Consider the following 7,010-nt stretch of genomic DNA (forward strand, 5'->3'; position numbering starts at 1 on the left):
GTTGGTCAGGCTGGTCTCAAAGTCCTGACCTCGTGATCCACCCACCTTGTCCTCCCAAAGTCCTGGGACTACAGGCGTGAGCCACTGCGCCTGGCCTCAATGCATTCTAATAGGGCAGTAATGAGATAACTTCTTTTTTTTTTTCTTTTTTGAGATGGAGTTTCACTCTCATTGCCTAGGCTGGAGTGCAATGGGGGGATCTCGGCTCACTGCAACGTCTACCTCCCGGGTTCAAGTGATTCTCCTGCCTCAGCCTCCCGAGTAGCTGGGATTACAGGTATGCGCCACCAAGCCCGGCTAATTTTTTGTAATTTTAGTAGAGATGGAGTTTATCCATGTTGGTCAGGCTGGTCTTGAACTCCCGACCTCAGATTATTCACCCACCTCTGCCTTCCAAAGTTAGGAGATTACAGGCATGAGCCATCTTTCTATTTTAACAAATATAACTAATATTAGTGATGACTAGAAAAATACTTTTTTTTGAGACAGAATTTACTTCTGCCTATCAAATAATAGCCAATGGATAACTTCATCCTTCATATTACCAAAGTCCTTAGCTCTTTAATTATTCTGATTGTAGCAGGATAATCTATCTGGAAGTTTTGGATTTTTTTTTTTTTTTTTTTTTTTTGAGACGGAGTCTCGCTTTGTGGCCCAGGCTGGAGTGCAGTGGCCGGATCTCAGCTCACTGCCAGCTCTGCCTCCCGGGTTTATGCCATTCTCCTGCCTCAGCCTCCCGAGTAGCTGGGACTACAGGCGCCCGCCACCTCGCTCGGCTAGTTTTTTTTGTATTTTTTAGTAGAGACGGGGTTTCACCGTGTTAGCCAGGATGGTCTCGATCTACTGACCTCGTGATCCGCCTGTCTCGGCCTCCCAAAGTGCTGGGATTACAGGCTTGAGCCACCGCGCCCGTCCCAGAAGTTTTGGATTTTTATACATCTACTTTTATTCCAATATATTTCTTGGAAGAGTAATGCTGATCTACAACAGTAATGTCCAACAGAAATATGTGAGCCATTATAATCCAAGTAATTTTTAATTTTCTGGTAGTCACATTAAAAAAGGTTAAAAGAGGCCAGGTGCGGTGGCTCACACCTGTGATCCCAGCACTTTGGAAGGCCAAGGTGGGAGGTGGGTGGATCACTTGATGTCAGGAGTTCTAGGCTCGCTTGGCCAACATAGCAAAACCCCATCTCTATTAAAAAATACAGAAACTAGCCTGGCGTAGTGGTGCCTTCCTGTAATCTCAACTACTCAGGAGGCTGAGGCGCAAGAATTGCTTAAACCTGCAAGTGGAGGTTGCAGTGAACCCAGATGGTGCCACTGCACTCCAGCCTGGGTGACAGAGAGAGACTGTGTCTCCAAAAAAAAAAAAAAAAAAAAAAAAGTTAAAAGAAAATAGGTAAAATTATTTTTAGTAATACATTTTATCCCAGTTTATACAAAATATCATTTCAACATGTTGTCAATATTAAAATTATTGAGATATTAAAAAAATTTTGGTACTGTCTTTGAAATCCAGCATTTTATACCTACAGCACATCTCAATTCACACTAGCCACATTTTAAATCCTTAACTGTCACAAGTGGCCACTGGCTAGTACTGGACAGTGCAACTCTAGAATATTTAAGATTACAAAGTAATACTCTAACTTTTATCAAGAAATTGAGGTAAAACTCACACACTTAAAGCTTTAGTAAAATTAGAAAACGCTGATCATAACATTCATGAGACTGGAAGCAAAACACGAATTTATTTTTAATTTTCAGCTAGCTTTATTTTACCCATGCTTCCTTTTCCCATCACTAAAAAGTGAAACTCCAACACAGTCCAAACTAAACAATAAGTACTTACTACAACCTTGTTATAAAGTTTTTTTTTTTTTTAGCGTTCTTAGTTATTGCAAACAATGTAGAAGTTCAATTTTTGAATATAAAATCCTGAGTGTAAAGAAGAATGCTTTGCCAAAATGGAATTTTTTGGTTTTTTCAAAGTGGAAGGCAGCAAATTACAAAAGCAGAGTATGATTTAACAAAAATATATGAACAAAGGACATAAGTCTTCTTACATGTCAGGTTGCCACAACAGAAATAACAGATCGGGGTAACTCAAAGGATCCACTAATGAACACGAGTGTAATTAAATCCTCACAGAACAAGTGCCTGTTTGAATTATAACATCTGCTTTTCCTAAACGTAACTAGAATATATGTTTTACATTCTGTCCTCCAGCAATTTTCCAAACTCTAAAATTTTGAAAACATGAATCTCCAAATCAACGAAAATGCCAATACTGAAAAACAATATTTACATTGTTTTTCCTTTAACAGGATGTAATGACCTCTACTTCTTCAAAAATTGAACGTGGAAGTAAACAACGTAAGAAAGGCTTGTGAAGCTAGAACAGTGGTATAGCTTTTTAGACAGACAAAAGGTGTTTTAAAAAGAAGAATCTATTAATATTCTTAATATTGTAAAAAGTGTTTAACTAAGTTTGTATGTCTAACCATTAAAAGGCTGCACCGGCTAACATTTGTTTCTTTGCTTTTGAGTGACATTTTACCACTGTGGTGTAGCAACGTTAGCTTTCTCAGGTTAACCAAAAGTTCCTATTGGAACTTAACGTTTGGCCAATACAAAATTGGAAAAAAGATTACTTAAAGCACTTTATTTGGGATACAAAGTCACCCACCCACAATGGGTAGGGGGAAGAGTAGAAATGAAAAAAAAGAAAGGCCCTGGGTAAGGGGAGAGGACGAATTAAAAAGGGAACCCAAGGGTTATGAAAATATAAATAAATCACTGGATTAGATTTACTTTATGCCAGTGATTACTTGAGTCAATTTTGGTGTGAAGGATGTATCCGCCGGTATCTTAAACTGTTGCCTTGTTATTTGAAGGATGGAAATGACAGCTACCCTTATCTTCTCCCATCCTGAAAGCTAAGGATAGAAAAAAGTACAGTTGCTTCTCTGAGAAACAAAGATGCTACCATTCTTCTAAGATGGTGGAAGAGTCTCCTCAAGAGGCTACACCAAGAAGGAAAAATCAGAGAGGTAAAGAAGAAAGCCATAGCAGAATTCCCTGGCTGTGTTTCATGCCATTGCTCCTAGCCACAACCCCTGTGCAACCACTCAGGTCCGGCCATCCCCATCGAGGGAGGTTAAGCTCTCCCAAGGCATTGTTTGGCCGGGGTTCCTATTTACCACTCAGATCGCCTCCACCATCCCCTACGCTAGGGTCTCGGGAAGCCCCAGGGTAGAAATCTGAAAAGCTAGGAGAGGACTTGCTTTCGAGGACCTCTTCCAAACCCCCTTACTAACTGGTGTAGGAAAGGGAGAGTGAAGCCGGGCCTCTGCTTGGGTGGGTTCCTTAGGGGTCAGAGGCGTCCGCTCAGCCAGTGTCGAAGGAAGGTGGCCATTTGAGCCGGTCGCTCCGCATCGAAAAAGCCCTACCAGAGAGAGGGGCCTCCGCAGGGCCCGGGTTCCGTCCGAGTGTCAGATGCGGCCCTCAGTTCCCAACCCTCGAGGCACCAGGGGCGACAGCTCACAGGCCCCAGGGCTGAGAGTGGTCTCCCGCCCGACCGCCGGGGACCAGGCACCCGGGCTGGGGCCCGAGCCGCATCGTGCCCGCCCCCGCCCTACCTGAGGGGGCCCGGGTGGGGTCGCTAAGGGCCGCTCCCGGGAGCCCCGCGACGGCGCGGCTCGGCGACGGAGGCGCCTCGTCTCGCCGGGGCAGAGCTCGGCGGAGGTTTCACGACCTCAAACTCCATCGGGAGCTACAGGGACAGCCCCGTTGGCGGCGGCGAAGGCCGCGACGGGGCCTCCTCCTCCTCCCTCTCCCTCCACCTCCGCCTCCGCCTCCTCCTCCTCCTCCTCCTCCTCCTCCTCCTCCTCCTCCTCACCACGGAGGCGGACCTGGAGGGATCCCGACCTAGCTCTCGCGAGAAGTTACTCCCAACTTAACGCGAGATTACGCAAGCCCGGGAGTCGGGAGTTGAAAGGAAAGCGCAGTAACCCCAGCCACCCAAACTGCGTATCAACTTCGCTCTGCCTCAGCGAATCCACCCCGATCACGTGACAAGGGAGCCCCGGAGCACTGTGGGAGGTACTATGAGAAGGACTAGGCAAGCCGAAGGGATTGATGGGAAACTCCCTGCACATTCATCTGTGCCTTGAGCCGGCTTCCTAGACGCTGGTTTGAGCCAGTGTCTCCTTCGTGAAAAGCCTGGAATCCATTGAGCAGAATCTGATACATCTGTGTTACATTCTACTTCACGTTCCTGTAATGACATGCTGACAGGATCCCTCAATCCCTCCACAATGTCAAGTAATCTCCCAATTACAAAAACAAAAAAGAAAACATGTATTTGGCAGGCACTTCCATATCTCCCTTCTTTATTAAAGAGAGAACTCTGTTCCTAGACAAAGAGTCCAAAGGAAAAAAAAAAAGCTCTGAGCTCCTCAAAAGCTGGCAAAGATAAAAATTTAAGCACAAATTCTGGCATCATATCTCAAATATTTGTTGAAGCTTTTTCCACAGCGAATTAAGGTAAGAATGATTCTTACTGTTTATAATTTATAGATGAAACAGACTTGGAATAGGGATAAGAGAATTAACATTTATAAACTACTTAGTATGTGTAAGGTCCTGTGTTAGGTGATATTTAATTTTAAATGTTTTAGTTTTATTTACATTTTATTTAATTAGCAAGGTGATCCTAGAAGGCAGATACAATGTACCTCTTGTTACTGATGAGAAGCTAAAGAATGTAGGCTAGAAAATGACCATGACGCCTGGCGCGGTGGCTCACGCCTGTAATACCAGCACTTTGGGAGGCCGAGGCGACTGGATCACGAGGTCAGAAGTTAGAGACCAGTCTGGCCAACATAGTGAAACCCCGTGTCTACTAAAAATACAAAAATTAGTCGGGTGTGGTGGCGGGCACCTGTAATCCCAGCTACTCGGGGGACTGAGGCAGGAGAATCGCGTGAACCCGGGAGGCGGAGGTTGCCATGAGTGGAGACCGCCATTGCGCTACAGCCGGGGGGTGGTCAGTGCCAGACTCCGTCTCAAAAAAAAAAAAAAAAGAAAAAGAAAAAAAAGGACCATGACTTGTAATTAAACTCAAGGCACTTTCCTATGTGAAATCAGATGTCCAACAACAAAAATATGCAAGTAAACCTACGATGAGTTAGAATATGGAAAAGTTGCTTTTACAGTTTCAACAAAATATATGGTTATTACCTATTATATTTGTCTGAATGACAGGCAAAGATCAATGTTTTTGAAAAAAGATTCATTGGCCACATCAAAGACGTTTCTTCCACACATTATCTTTTTCGTTCTCTCTTTTTTTTTTTTTTTTTTTGAGACGGAGTCTCGCTCTGTCCCCCTGGCTGTCCCCTGGAGTGCGGTGGCACGATCTCGGCTCACTGCAAGCTCCGCCTCCCGGGTTCACGCCATTCTCCTGCCTCAGCCTCCTCAGTAGCTGGGACTACAGGCGCCCGCCACCGCCCCCGGCTATTTTTTTTGTATTTTTAGCAGAGACGGGGTTTCACCGTGTTAGCCAGGATGGTCTCGATCTCCTGACCTTGTGATCCGCCCGCCTCGGCCTCCCAAAGTGCTGGGATTACAGGCGTGAGCCACCGCGCCCGGACACGTTCTCTTCTCTTTATGATACATATGCCAAGCCTAGAGAACTGTTAACAACCAATACTTGTTTCAGTAATTTCAACTGGACAGTGATAGGTGATTTTACATGTACATATTTGTTTTCCACACTACTGTGTGTATACACACACACAATACATATATAAATATATACACATATATACATACATATAATATATATACATATATACATATATGTACATATATATATTTTTGAGATGGAGTCTCGCTGTGTCGCAGAGGCTGGAGTGCAATGGCGCAGTCTCGGCTCACTGCAACCTCCGCCTCCCGGGTTTAAGGGATTCTCCTGCCTTAGCCTCCCCAGTAGCTGGGATTACAGGCACCCGCCATCATGCCTGGCTAATTTTTTTTTTTTTTTTTTTTTTTTTTGTATTTTTGTGGAGACAGGGTTTCACCATGTTGGCCAGGCTGGGCTTGAACTCCTGACCTCAGAAGATCCGCCCGCCTCGGCCTCCAAAGTGTTGGGATTACAGGCGTGAGCCACCGCGCCAGGCCATATTTTTCTATTCTACTGGATATATTTACATTTCACTAGACAGGAGAATGTTCATTTCTGATAATTGAGATTTTTCAAAGGTGTCCTGACCACCATATTTATTTTTATTTTATTTTTGAGACGGGGTCTGGCTCCCTCACCCAGGCTGAACTGCAGCGTTGCGATCTCGGCTTATTGCAACCTCCGCCTCCCAATTTCAAGGGATTCTCCTGCCTCAGACTCTGGAGTAGCTGGGATTACAGGCGAGCACCACCATGCCCAGCTAACTTTTGTATTTTTAGTGAAGGGTTTTCATCAGGTTGGCCAGGCTTGCCTCGAACTCCTGACGTCAAGTGATCTGCCAGCCTCGGCCTCCCAAAGTGCTCCCAAAGTGTTGGGATTACAGGCGTGAGCCTCAGCGCCCGGCCATGACCACCATATTTAAAATTACAATCCCATCCCCCTTCTCTGATACTCCCTATTCCTGATTTTTCTCCAAATTCCTTCTCAAACTTTGACAGACATGGATTTTACTTACTTGTTTACTATTCATCTCCCTTCACTATAATGTTTCACAAGAGCAGGAATTTTTGTCTGTATACATAACTTATACTGCATTGTAAGGACTCAGAAGTATTTGCTAGATGAATGATTAATGAATAGCCAGGAGAAACTGTATCCTTTAAATTGTATCCTTTAAAATTCGAAGATGAAGACAAAACACATAGTCCATTCCCACCTCCAGTTTATTATTTCTTATGTAAACATGTAAGATAGTTACATCCTAGGAAAAAGGGCAAGTGTTTTCTCTTACAACAAAGTAACGACTACCTTTTCAAGA

General features: G+C 44.4%; 1 protein-coding gene across 5 annotated transcripts in view; it reads right to left on the reverse strand.

Annotated features, from left to right (window-relative positions):
• The window catches only part of RC3H2 (ring finger and CCCH-type domains 2), a 56,004-nt gene extending 52,161 nt beyond the window's left edge, over positions 1-3,843 (reverse strand). For 3 of the 5 annotated variants that reach the window (XM_008006348.3, XM_008006349.3, XM_008006346.3), the window contains exon 1: positions 3,645-3,843. The gene's annotated coding sequence lies outside the window, so the exon portion shown is untranslated. Of the gene's footprint in view, positions 1-3,455; positions 3,534-3,644 lie in introns of those variants that run through there. The other 2 variants (XM_008006350.3, XM_008006347.3) reach the window with 2 other exon arrangements.
• Positions 3,844-7,010: the final 3,167 nt, after the last annotated feature.

This window comes from Chlorocebus sabaeus, chromosome 12 (genome assembly GCF_047675955.1).
Source record: "Chlorocebus sabaeus isolate Y175 chromosome 12, mChlSab1.0.hap1, whole genome shotgun sequence".
Taxonomy (NCBI): Eukaryota; Metazoa; Chordata; class Mammalia; order Primates; family Cercopithecidae; genus Chlorocebus; species Chlorocebus sabaeus.